Source organism: Diabrotica virgifera, chromosome 6 (genome assembly GCF_917563875.1).
Source record: "Diabrotica virgifera virgifera chromosome 6, PGI_DIABVI_V3a".
Classification (NCBI taxonomy): domain Eukaryota; kingdom Metazoa; phylum Arthropoda; class Insecta; order Coleoptera; family Chrysomelidae; genus Diabrotica; species Diabrotica virgifera.
This window is the reverse complement of record NC_065448.1, coordinates 61,790,475-61,804,453: the sequence shown is the minus strand read 5'-3', so window position 1 is coordinate 61,804,453 and position 13,979 is coordinate 61,790,475. Positions and strand designations below refer to the sequence as shown.

Sequence of the window (13,979 nt, the reverse complement as noted above, 5' to 3'; positions counted from 1 at the left end):
GAAACCAATATTGTCGTCGTGGTAACCCATTATATTGAAAGTTTGGTTTTGACAACCTTGTCAAAGAATTAATTTGTGTATTTTCACTTCTAAATAAAAATTGACATAACTCTATTTTTTGTGGGTTTTTTCCAAACGTACGGCCCTAGAAAAAATGTTGTTCCCAACTCATGCGGAAAGTGTCTTCCCCGCACTCGACTGCTTGACCGAACTCCGCTATCGCGTCGTCCTGGTCAACGGCAGTCTCGTGCGTGAAAGTATCACTTTCCGCACTAGTTAGGAAAATAACTATTTCGCATAAATTCTGTATAAAAGCTGCCACCCACCTGCCTCTTAGCAGTTTGGACATTTAATTTAAGCGAAAAGCAATGTTTATTTACAAAATAAATATTTTTTTTTGCTTTCTGACAGCAGTAAAATGTATTTTGAATTATATAAATTACATAAATTCTTCTTTTTGTCTTAAGTAATATAATTCAAAAAAATGTTGTTTAAACACCTCTAGTAAATAATTATGTTAATGATTATATTACTGAATAGAGAATTGAATAACCTTTCAAGTAAGCTCTCGCACCACCCCTATTCTCATTTAAAAAAATCATTGATTACGTTAGCACGCCCAGATGGTCACTAGTATAATATATACGCCAAAAAATCCTATATATATATAAATCCCGTTCACAGCGTAATACGCCTTTGGGTTCCCGTTCGCCAAGCCTGTCTATTCTGCCAGTCTTCTTCAGATAGATTTCTTGCTGACATTGCTTTTGAGATTCCTTGGATCCATGTTGTTGGTGGTCGTCCTCGTTTTCTTTTCTCTGGTGGTACCCATTCTAATATCTTTTTGGGTAGTCTTTCTTCCCCCATACGTCTAACATGTCCGTACCATATTAGTTGTTGTTTTTCGATGTCTTCTATAATTGATCTTTGTACTTTCATTTGTCTCCTGATGTCCTCATTTTTCACATGTTCTAATCTAGACTTTCCCGCTGCTCTCCTCCAAAAATCCATTTCAATTGCCAATAGGTTACCTTTAAGTTTTTGTGATAACTGCCACACTTCTGAGCCATAGACGATTACTGGTTTTAATATGGTATTATATATTCGTTTTTTCGTTTCCGGTCTTATATTTTTTTGCCATAATACTGAATTCAACGCACCTATAACTTGTTTTCCTTTGGTTATTCTGTCTTTTATGGCTTCATCACTTCGTCCTGTCTTTGTCAGTTTTACCCCCAAATATGTACATTGGTCACATTTCTTAATAGTTTCATCTTCTAAGTCGAGGTCATCTGGATTATTTTCTCCTCCTACGCAAAGATATTGTGTTTTTTGGACATTTACTTCGAGGCCCCATTTTTTGTACTCTTCCATTAGTTTTCTAGCCATATACTCCAGGTCTTCTTTGTCTTGGGCAATAACTACCTGGTCATCTGCATAGTGCAACGTATATAACGTTTCATCCCCAATAGATAGCCCCATCCCTTTACACTTCTTCTTCCAGTGCCTGAGTGCTTCATCGATATATATGTTGAACAGTATGGGAGATAAACAACAACCTTGCTTAAGTCCTTTTGTTACCTGAAAACCATTAGACACCTCTTTTCCTATTTTTAAAAAATCCTAATTTCAAAATAAAAATCGACCTGTTTCGGGACTTTTTTTTTTCAAATTCGCCCATTCCCGAGAAAATGAATTTATTCCAACCTTTACGTGCTCGCTGTATAATTGGATAATATTATGAAATATAAACTCTTCTATCCATTTAAATTAAAATCAATCAAAAACAAGACTTTCTTTTTAAACTCAGATATACCTACAAACGTAGGTATAACCTTTTGTTGTTATTTGTATCCAAAAAGAGACAATAGTGGAAAATAAATATAAATGAATATATTTGTTTATTAACCTCACTTTTATTACAATCTAACTATATAATCTTAACCTAAATGTTTAGGTAGGTTACAGACTTTAAATAATAGGAATGACAATTTGTTGTGACATGTAGGGCGGCATCCAGAGGAGTACCCCATTTTTGGGGTTCAGTAATTGCAATGGGATGAAAAATTAATATGAAACTTACCTACTTTCTGGGGTTGATCGCGTCGAATTTATGTACATCGAGCTTTCGACGTCCTTTCTGAAGTCTTCATCAGAGCTTCTGGATCCAAGTCTCCTGAGCATTCGGATTACGTCATTAGTACATTGTTTAAAGTTCCCAGCGGTGTTATTTTCTCGTTCATTTTTAACATGATATGATATTTGTCCTTCTTCTTCAAGTGCCGTCTCCTAATCGGAGGTTGGATATCATCATCACTATCTTTACTCTATCCACCGCTGCTCTAAAGAGTTCTATAGAACTGCATCTAAACCAGTCCCTTAAATTCTTTAACCATGACACTCTCCTTCTTCCTATACTCCTTCCGCCTCTTATCTTTCCCTGTATTATCAGTCTTAGCATTTCATATCGCGGTCCCCTCATTACGTGTCCCAGATATTGTAACTTTCTTATTTTTATTGTGTTTATTATTTCGCATTCTTTACCCATTTCTCGCAGTACTTCCGTGTTCGTTTAACACCACATTCGTTCCTGTAACACCACATTTCAAATGACTGTAGCTTATTTATGTGTTCTTGCTTTAATGTCCAGCTTTCAAGTCCATATTGTAGTAACGAGAACACGTAGCATCTCAAAGCTCTTGCTCTCAGTTCTATGCTAAGGTCTTTGTTGCAGAGAACTGTTTTCATTTTTACAAACGCATTTCTTGCTATTTCTATCCTGGTCCTTATTTTTGTTGTTTGATCATTTTTTTCTGAAATCCAGGTTCCTAGGTATTTGTATTTATCAACCCTTTCTATCGGTACATTTCCCAAATGTATGCTTGTTTGTATGTTTGTTTTCTTAGTTATTATCATGTATTTGGTCTTTTTTATATTCATTTTTAGTCCATATTCTTTACAGAAATTGTTTGTTTTGTTCAGTAGTAGTTGAAGTTGTTCAGCAGAGCTTGCTATAATCACGGTGTCATCTGCATATCTTATGTTGTTAATAGATCTTCCGTTAATTATTATTCCTTTACTTTGAGATAGCAATGGAGACATAATACATCCCTGCCGAACTCCTCTCCTGATTTCAATTTCTGGACTGGGTTCGTTATCTATTACAATTTGTGCTCTTTGATTCCAGTAAAGGTTTGTTATTATTCGTAAGTCCCTTTTGTCTATGTTTTTTGTCTTTAGAATTTGGACTAATTTTTCATGTCTTACTTTGTCAAAAGCCTTCTCAAAATCAACGTAACAAACATGCACATCCACATTCATGTCCATGCATCTTTGAGCTAACACATTAAAAGCAAATAACGCCTCTCTGGTTCCTAGTCCGTTTCTGAACCCAAACTGACTATCATCTATTCCTTCTTCTAGTTTTTTGTTTATACGACCATGTATTATTTTCAAGAATAATTTGAGAATGTGACTTATTAATGATATTGTTCTGTATTCACTGCAATCTTTAGCTTTTGTATTTTTAGGGATAGCACAAAAGGTTGAGACTAACCATTGTTTTGGTATGTTTCCTGTTTTATACACTGTGTTAAACAAGTCTACGATAATGTCTAAGGTTTCATCATTTACACATTTTAAGCTTTCTACTGGGATTTGGTCTGGACCTACTGCTTTACCATTTTTGCTGTTTTTTAATGCCGATTTAATTTCTTCTTTTAATATCTTCAAAACCGTATCATCTTCTACTTCGACTTCCATCTGCTCTGTTTTATTGTCTTTGAACAATTCATTTGTCCATACCAGAGTAATTTTCATTTTTCTTTGTTGTCATTGTGTCTCCTTCACATTCATAAATTATCTAATTCGTTCGTTTATTATTTTGTCGATTAGTGGTAATATTATGTAGTTTCTCCTCCAAAATATTATTTGGAGCATACCAACCATTTCCCTGAGCCATACAGTAAGCAGTTTTCCACTATTAATTGTATTAAATAATTAGTTTTTAGGTTTGCTTATAATGTCGTCACTCCATATAATCCAGTGTAATTATTGTTGTGACTTTCCTTTTTTTATTTATTTATTATATCCATCTCATATTATACTGTATTTGTTAAAGTTACCCCCTAAGTATTTATATTCATTTGTTTATTTTATATAGTTGTTATTTACCTCCAGGTCTTCACCAGTGTTTTCAATGACTATGTATTCTGGTAATATTGATGGCGATAGAATAAGCAATTGTAAATATTAAACAATATTGCCAAAAGTGTGCACGTGTTTGTTGGTGAGATAGTGGGGTGTGTGTGAGTTGGTATAATCAGTTAATAATGAAAACACTGATTGCGCTGAGCTGTGATTTTCACAAGTAACGTTTAAAGCTAATACATATACATACATATTATTAGTATAAGAGCTGTGAGACATTTTTGAGTAGGTATTTTAGGCAACCTGAAAATTTTTCAGGTGACTCTTCTATGATAGCCTAATACAAAAATGCCGGTCTGGCTGGAGGGTAGCGGTTATTTTCCCCAAAAATCCCCCCCAAATTTAAAAAAAGAGTAAAAATTTTTTTACAAAAAAATATCATTGATATGACTTGAAAGTAAATTTAAATATTCAAATATAAAGAAAATAAACAGACAAGGCGATTTGAGGGCGATTTTAACTCTGCAAGATACTTGCATGGGCGCCCCAGGATTATTTTCAGGGGGTGCATCTGAACTTCAGAAGATTTCATCTGAATCTGTACATACTATTAATGAGTATAAAATATACAATTATACATGCATACCTATGTACATTCCTTCCGGACAGGGAGGTGCAATTGTTATTTTGGCAGGGTATTTTTTAATTTTAAATATAAATATTCTAAAAAAGACACGTTTTTTTTGGTGACATTATCCAATTGCCATGTGATCAAACAAATTACGCGTGCATATAAATGAAACCACTATAGGTAAGCAGCAGTGTGAGAAAGAGCTTATACCGATAGCTGTTTGCGTCCTCTGTTGTAGCTGAGCGAGTCCGTTCGCTCGAGAAAAATCACATAACCTGGCGATATCCATGTTGTTGTTTCTCGAAACGTTAGAGTAATTATTATATATTATAGTTTTTCAAGTAACTTTTTCTTAATTAAAGAAAAATAATACGTACTATACAATAGATTTTGCAAATATGATAGAAAAAGACAAATTTATTATTATAAATATATAGGTAGAAAAGTATAAAACTATAAACTAAATTAATTCTGTGTCCGAATCTTGTACTTCTTCTTCAAATTTCTAATCGGAGCTTAAATGTTCATTCTCATCTTCTTCGTCAGACTCTCCTCGAGACTCAGATTCCTCTTCTACATGATCTGTAAATACTTGTAATATGTATTTAGAATTAATTAAAAATAATCTGTGATTAATTAATTAAGTTGCTACGTATTCTCTGTCCTTTTATACAGAGTCGAAGCCTGGACAATCACGGGCGCATCTGAAGAAAGACTTGCCATTGTTGAGATGTGGTGTTATCGAATAATGTAAAAAATATCATGCACACAACACTTAACACACAGGGAAACATTAAGAAAGATGAAAAAGGCAAAATAAGAAATACTCAACACTATGAAGGAAAGAAAAATGAGCTAAAATAAATATACATTCTCTTCTTCTTCATCAGACTCCCCTCGATACTTAGATTCTTCTACCTGATCTGTAAATAGTTGTAATATGTATTTAGAATTAATGAAAAATTAATTAGTGGTTAATTGATTGAGTTGCTACGTATTCTTACTTATATAACCAATGCTTAATACTTTTCCTTATATAACCAATCACATCACGTTTTTTATTTCTTAGTATATGACCAAAGTAGCTCATGTTTCTTTCCTTCATAGTGTTGAGTATTTCTTTTGCCTTTTTCATCTTTCTTAATGTTTCCGTGTTTGTTACGTATTCGATAACTCCACATCTCAACAACGGTAAGTCTTTCTTCAGATGAGCATGTGATTGTCCAGGCTTCGACTCCGTATAAAAGGACGGAGAATACGTAGCAACTAAACTAATTAATGATACAACTATTTACAGATCATGTAGAAGAGGAATCTGAGTCTCGAGGGGAGTCTGACGAAGAGGAAGAGAATGAATATTAAGGCTCAGATGAGGAGTTTGAAGAAGAAGTACAAGACTCGGCCACAGAAATAATTTAGTTTATAGTTTTATACTTTTCTACCTATATATTTATAATAATAAATTTGTCTTTTTCTATCATATTTGAAAAGTCTATTGTAAAATACGTATTATTTTTCTTTAATTAAGAAAAAGTTACTTAAAAAACTATAATATATAATAATTACTCTAACGTTTCGAGAAACAACAACATGGATATGGCCAGGTTATGTGATTTTTCTCCTGCGAACGGACTCGCTCAGCTACAACAGAGGACGCAAACAGCTATCGGTATACGATCTTTCTCACACTGCTGCTGACCTATAGCGCTTTTCATTTATATTCACGCGTAATTTTTTTGATCACCTGACAATTGGAAAATTTCACCAAAAAAAAAACCTGTCTTTTTTAGAATATTTATTTTTATTATTAAAAAATACCCTGTCAAATAACAATTGCACCTCCCTGTCCGGAAGGAATGTACATACATAGCTATGCATGTATAGTTGTATATTATATACTTCTTAATAGTATGTACAGATTCAGATGAAATCTTCTGAAGCAGATGCATCCCCTGAAAATAATCCTGGGGCGCCCATGCAAGTATCTTGCAGAGTTAAAATCGCCCTTAAATCGCATGGCCTGTTTATTTTCTTTATATTTGAATATATAAATTTACTTTAAAGTCACGTCAATGATATTTTTTGTAATAACAATTTTTACCCTTTTGTTTAACTTTGGGGGGGATTTTTGGGGAAAATAACCGCTACCCTCCAGCCAGACCGGCATTTTTGTATTAGGCTATCATGGAATAGTCAGCTGAAAAATTTTCAGGTTGCCTAAAATACCTACTCAAAAATGTCTCACAGCTCTTGGACCATATATGTATATAAACTCGTATAGTAGTAACAATGCATGTAAATATTAACGCATCATGCTTTTGCTTTGGTATTAAATACTTTACGCTCAATGTGCTAGATACTGTGTTAGTTCAATATAAACAGCTCAAATCAGTAATCATTGACTAATACTGTAGCAATATTTACTGTAATAACTTATAATTACAATGAAACCAGTGGTTCGTATTTATATACGACTTTATTTATATAACTGTACAGACGAAATTTATCTTAATAACTAACTTAATATTACATCGTTTTCCGCTTTTATAAGAAATAACTGATTCTCGAAAAATCCAGATTCGCCATCTCTCGTTTTCGCTTGATCTTCCACGTACCGCTCGTCCCCCTCTATGCCTCTTTCAGTACATGTCGAGTTGACTCTGGAACATTCCAACATGTTCGAGGTAGGAACTGTTACACGGGGGTTGGTCATCAGTACTCTTTTGTTACAATATTTTCTATACCTAAGCATAATTTTAATTCTCAATAAAGCTTTTTGTATAAATTAAACTTAATTTAGACCCCACACTATTGAAACGGATTGTCGTTTTTTAGAATAAAAGAAATACCGTTAATAACCTCTATCGGGCGGACATCAAAATATTGCACAAAAAACAGAGTGGGGGCCAACTGAATCCTTTCTTTTGGTGAATGAACTAGGTCTATCGATCCGAAAAAAAAAAACGATAAAATTAATATAAATATTCCTAACATTTAATAGTTCGAATCATAAACAAAACTTAAAAATACATTCTACTAATTGAAACTAACATAGTAAAAAATAATAACTACATAAAATTTGTACAATTTTACACAAAGTGTCTCCGATATCAATTGTTTTAAACGCAAAAAATTATAAAACATACATTATTGTTCCTATCACATATACTGACCATCTAAGGAAAAGTGCAGTAAGTAACAATAATAGAATTTTGAGAAAATTCCACCTGTAGTTTAGAATTCTGCTGTGACTTTGAATATGAGGATATTTCAGTTGTTAATTGTTTACTCTTCCACTACATTTATGTTAAATACAAATAAAAAAATTTATTCTATAATTCTAATTTTTAATGCAAAAAAAGTTGAAAATATAAAATGATGCCGTACATACGGCATTCTTCCTTAGTAATGTGAATGGCTATAAGTGACGTATGTACCTACTGCTTTACATTTTTAATTGTTTGTTGAAAGAACACTGCATTTAGTTATTTTCTAATCTACTAACTTTAAAAAAATAACCTTATAGTAGAATTGTTGGAAATAGTTTAAAACTATTTCATTAGCTGCAAAGCCGTCACAAGTTTATAATATACAATAAAAATGTGTAAAGCACTAGTTTTTTGAGAAGAACAGTTTTCTAACCAAATAACACCTTTTTCAACATCTATGTGTTGTTCTAAAAATATGTATAACGCAATAAGGTTGCCTTCTTTATTGCGGCCTGAAATTTTTTCATGCCACAACATGGAGTAAAATTTTACTTTACTTTTTCTCCCTACAGGTGCAAAGGTTTCATGATATATTTATGTTGTCCACTCTTGGCAACATGATAATCTTCTTCATGTCACTGGAAAAACAGATTATATTATCTGGTCTTTCCTGTTCAGACAAGCTCTTACATGCGTTTTTAGCTTCTATAAATAATTCGTTACGAAGTTTCCGTAGTAGTACATGAGCTTACTCATGTACTACAAACATAACTTTACAATAATTTACAGTCAAAAATATCAATGCAGTATGTACATCAGCTGTTTCAACAACCACTAAACAAGACAGCAGTAAGTCCAATGTATTAAGCATGAATGCAGTATTAGCAAAAAGTTACTGCATTCTTGGTTAGTATATTATACTCACGGAAGTGTTGCTTACTATTTTGATACTTTTGATGCACTGCAAAAAATTGTTTTATATCTCATTCACTGTTGGAGATACGGCAATTTTGAGCAGCCCAATGAATTCGGCATGGTTGAAAATGTAGGAAACCATATATAACTCAATATTCAATATTTTTGGACTTACGGCACTTTTACCTAGCTGGGCAGTATATGGCACTGCATATTTCTATTAGTTTTTTTTATTTAACTCTGAGATATTCGTCATATTATCGTCTTTTTATTCTTTTGAGTGCTTATAAGTTCTTGGTTTAATACCAAAATAGACATTTTACTCTTGCTCATATTGTTTTTTGTTTGTAATCAGGAGATTTCAGCAGTCACAATTTATGTACATATATCTTCGAGATTGAAAGATTAGCACATTCACTCCATTGGTCAGCGGTTTTACTTTCTTAGTACATAACTTATCTATTGTCTTGACAGTAGTTCCTTTTATTTTATTGTGATGATGAAGGATTTTAGGATTAGAGAATAACTCGTGACGAGCCACTTTTTCGTCAACATGATTTCTTACCTATTTGCTGCCGATCACTCGCCAGCGCGTGATATGGTTACTTCAGTCAGGTGGCGTTCAACAGAATCGCTCGTAGCCGAGTTACTATCTTAGGTAGGCATCGAATGCGTTAAACTGTATTATACTAGGTCAGTGTAGCCCTGTTAAACTGTATTATACTCGGCCACTGTATTATACTAGGCAACTGGTGACGCCACCAAGTTGTTCCACCAGTGACTCATTACGTCACGGGTCATTTAAGTAAATGAGACCTATTAGACTACGGTAACTGGTTGCGCCAAGAATTGCCCATAACGGTCACAAGTTGCTCATAATATTTTGTGTGCTTTAATTTGGTGGAGCCACTAGTTGCACCACCAGATGCGCCACTAGTTGCATTACCAGTTACCTAGTCGAATAATGGTCTAAGATGACTGCAGGTATTGGATGACTGCAGTTCTTGCTTTAATCCGGAAACAGTCGCTCTCACTTCTGTCACATAAGCAGTCGAGGGATTAGATTAAATCTTAATATGAATTTAAATACGAATTTAAGACAAATTTTTACTTTATCATAATTTTATTTACTTGTTATGTTAAAAATATCTATTTCTAACCAATTTTAAAGCTAATTGGTTCTGACCAAAGCGCTAAATTCCACAAAAAAAAAATAAAATTTTTTTATTAAAAAAATACCAACGCATTATTACAATCTTCCCCGAGGCACTTACAAGTGAAAAGTTATCGTGGAAAAGGATAAAATGTTAGACTTTCTTTAACTGCGCGGCGCGCCTGCTCCCGGTAAAAAATATAAGAGATATGATACCCGTAGCAGTTCTATGACAACATCCCTTTTTTTGAAACGGTCCGAGTAGGGTTTTATTCATATCCCATAAACCTCTTGGCATAAATTAAACTCATAAAAATCTTCTTCCAAATTGTCTATTAAGTCTAAAATAACTTTTGTGTCTTGAGTTTTTTCTGCCTTAGTAATTTGCTTTCATAAAACTAAATAAATTTATTGGAATGATAATTTTTGCTTATTTACAATTCAAAAACTTCCCAAATTGACCTACTATTTTTCTTCAAATACCGATTTTTCCCCATTTTTTTTTAATTTTTCCCGTTTGTTAATTTTTTGTTTTGTTTTACTATTTTCCTTCTAAAAACAGTTAGCGGTCAACTTTTCTATCAATCAAATATTCTGTTTAATCACCATTCCTCAATTTAAATTTTTAGTAATTTCAGTTCAAGAAGTCACGTTTTTTTACTCTTTGTATGTACATTTGTACATATCCTTCTGCTTACAAATTCATTCAGTCAGTTACCACCTCGTTATAATGGAAGGGATATTTTTCTGCATTTATTTCATCTATATAAAGTGGATGTTTAGTTCATAAACCCTTTTTGTTAGTTTGCCCTTCTCTTGGGGTTAATTAATAATTAAGTTTGATATTCCCCGAATATTCAGTGTTGCTTGTCTTTAATTTAATTTAAATATGATAATTAATTGTATATAAATTTATAATGTATATATTACGGTAAAAGTAGATAATTTGTAATTATCTACTTTTTCCGGTAATTGTATACAATTACCAAGGACCAGTGGTAAAAGTAAGTAAAATGATGAATAAAAACAATAAATTCCAACAGCTATTCAAGAAGTGTGATTTTTATTGAACTGAAACAAGAGACATTTTGTTTAACCTAGATTGAGCTTTTTTGCTCGAATTAATGCTACTACTGTAGTGATTACGCTACTAATTAAATTAATTTAATTAAAATTGGATTAATAATACCCCTTTAAGATTTCCCTTAACTACGCTTATGCTCTTGATCTAATGTTGGACGACATCAGGTCGAACATCGAAGAGAGGCAAGAGCCAACGCTGGCGAAGCGACAATGAGAATGAACTAGTTTGGTCACACTCTTCAAATAAGGCAGACGCCGATATTGAGATTCTTCTCATTTTTAAGTGGCGGAGTTGAAACCAGATTTTAGTTGCAAGTCAAATACCTATAACTCAAACGTCAGCTAATACCATCTGCAAATACTATACAATCAAAATTAAACATCTTTTGGACTTTCTCGCAACACAGAAGTGAATTTACCGGCCGGCGCCTGCCTTCGTTTCAGTAAGTAAACATATATTTCTCATTTTTTCGTGGTAAAATCCAATGCATCATGTATTGGATCATCATGTATCAATGTATTTGGGTATTTCGTTAGATTAATTTTCATACCATATAAATTCCAAACTATAGCTCATATTATCCTTTATTCATTTGCAAAGGAACAATCAGTCAAGGCCATAGTTTTTTTAGTGTCAAACTTAAATTCCAATTTATTTCATGTGCTATCATTAGATTTTTTACCTTAATTTTTTATATAAAAAGTTTCCACAAGTATTCAACAGCTTTCTGTATTCTGCGCATGTTCATTCTTCGCGCAAGTCTGTCATGATTGCATTAAAGTAGCTTCAGGTTTTGACATGACATATGGATACCTAACGTGATTTTTTTGTTTTGGATCCAGTTCAGTGAACTGCTGTACTGGTACACAGATTTTAATAAATAATGTAATTAAATTTGATAAACTTTATTTTAGATTCCGTCACTTAGCCACTTAGTTATTTAGTCACGTAACGTGACTCTATCACGATAATTATTATGTACCTGATTTTTACAACACCCAGGATTTTCCGGTAGGACTTAACCCACCACAGCAGCCAAATAGCTTTGTTGTGCCAAGAGGATTTTCCTGACGACTGTAGGACTTCTGTAGGACTGTAGGATCTTCCTAAGGACTTTTCATAAAGGACTATTTGCCCCTTTTAACAATCGGCTGTTGTAAAAGCTAAGTTTTTACCTTTTTTATATACTTTTGGTTCATATATATTTTCGTACAGTGGAAACTTATTGTATGCATACGATAAAGTAGAGTACATATTTTCGTGATAGATAGAGTTTCAGGTCGTTTTTTTTATTTTTTCTTTGATTCAATATAAGTGGTAGTTTGTTTAAATAAATAAAATCAGACTTTCTATATAATAATTATAAATTATTGTAGCTTAAAATTTGATAGGGAATCGGGAGAAAAATTTTGTCGCGGATTTTAAATACGGAATACGTCTAGTAGGTTTATTTTTGTATAGTACGTAAAGAGTCACTGACCAGCTCATTTATATAGACCTTTTTGCTATTCCAACGGACTTTTGCTTTGGATTTTCTTTAATACCTTTACTTAGCGCAGTGTGTAGTGGTTCATTGCATGTTAGTGGCTTTTTGGTCTTGTTTGACCTTTACCTCACCCACTACCACTGTTATTGTGTTTAGAGAGTTATATGTAAGTTGTTAATATATATAACACATTTATTATTAATATATTTGTAAGCATTCAGGTAGATGTTTTATTTCAATCTATATCACCAGTATATAATATAGCAAGACAAGGTTAGTATTTAGAATTTTTATATTTCAGGTGGTCGTAAATAGTGTCTTTTAGTTCCTGTCTTTCGTTGCTTCAAAAATCTCGAGCTGTTCAAATTCTGGATCCAAATCTTAGGTTTTTTTTTTCGCTACAGTTAAGTAAGAGTGAGCTTTCAAATACTGTGTCCCAGAAGTTGAGCTGTCCGATTTGACGCCCATTTTTTTCTCTCTTTATCGTCCCCTTTATCTCGATCTATCTTCAGTGGTCTTACCTAGTTGTATTAAGTTTTTGTATTAACAGGTCTCATTTTCTTCCTAGTTACTATCATTTCATTATCAATTTTTTTTTCATATCTCCAAAACCAGTATTCGGTGTATTGAAGCTAGCCCGAATACTCACTTGAGATTTAGTGTCTCTTTGCCCTTTTGATTTTTCCCTTCTGAGCTAAGTCCCTCTTCTTTTTGGTCTTATATCGCTCCTCTCGTATCTTCCCCATATTTCGTCATTCTTTTCTTCAAAAATCTCTATACCCAGAGTACAGAGGTTTCACTACTTTACTTACTTACTATAATTTGTTGTGACATGTCAACCTCTCATGGGACTTATAATTAAACAACTTTCCATTTTTTAAATTTACAGTTATCTCTTTTCCATTTACTTTTGCAAGCACATGGCTTATAGCCTTGTCCACCCGAAAATACCTTCTTCTAACATACTCGCGCAATGAAAAATGTTTAGTTTTGGAACTATGTCTAAAGAAATTAATGATTTCTTGCAGATGGTAAATTGATTTCTGCTATACAACTATAGCAGTCGCCCTTCTTTAGTACCCAATTCGTATAATTCATTTTAAACACTCATAAAAACAGCTAAACGTTTTTGATGTTTTAAGCATTTTTTTGCTTGGTTTTCAATGCCTTCTTGCTCTCTACTTGGCCTCTACTATTCATTTCTTTTTGATAGTATAGGTTTCACTACTAAACCTTTTTTGGAATTTTTAGATTTTTTCTGGCAAGTTTCACACAGAACCAAATAAATCGTTATGATTTCTACAGTTATGTGTTGCCGCATTCCGCTTGCGTGTCGATCGTTTTAATTTGAA

The 13,979-nt window shown here is 33.0% G+C and overlaps 1 long non-coding RNA gene across 1 annotated transcript; it reads left to right on the top strand.

Annotated features, from left to right (window-relative positions):
* Positions 1–11,384: 11,384 nt before the first annotated feature.
* LOC126887074 (uncharacterized) lies at positions 11,385–12,847 on the top strand. The gene is made up of 2 exons (XR_007698948.1): positions 11,385–11,583; positions 12,056–12,847. It is a non-coding gene; the product is annotated as an uncharacterized LOC126887074 (long non-coding RNA).
* Positions 12,848–13,979: the final 1,132 nt, after the last annotated feature.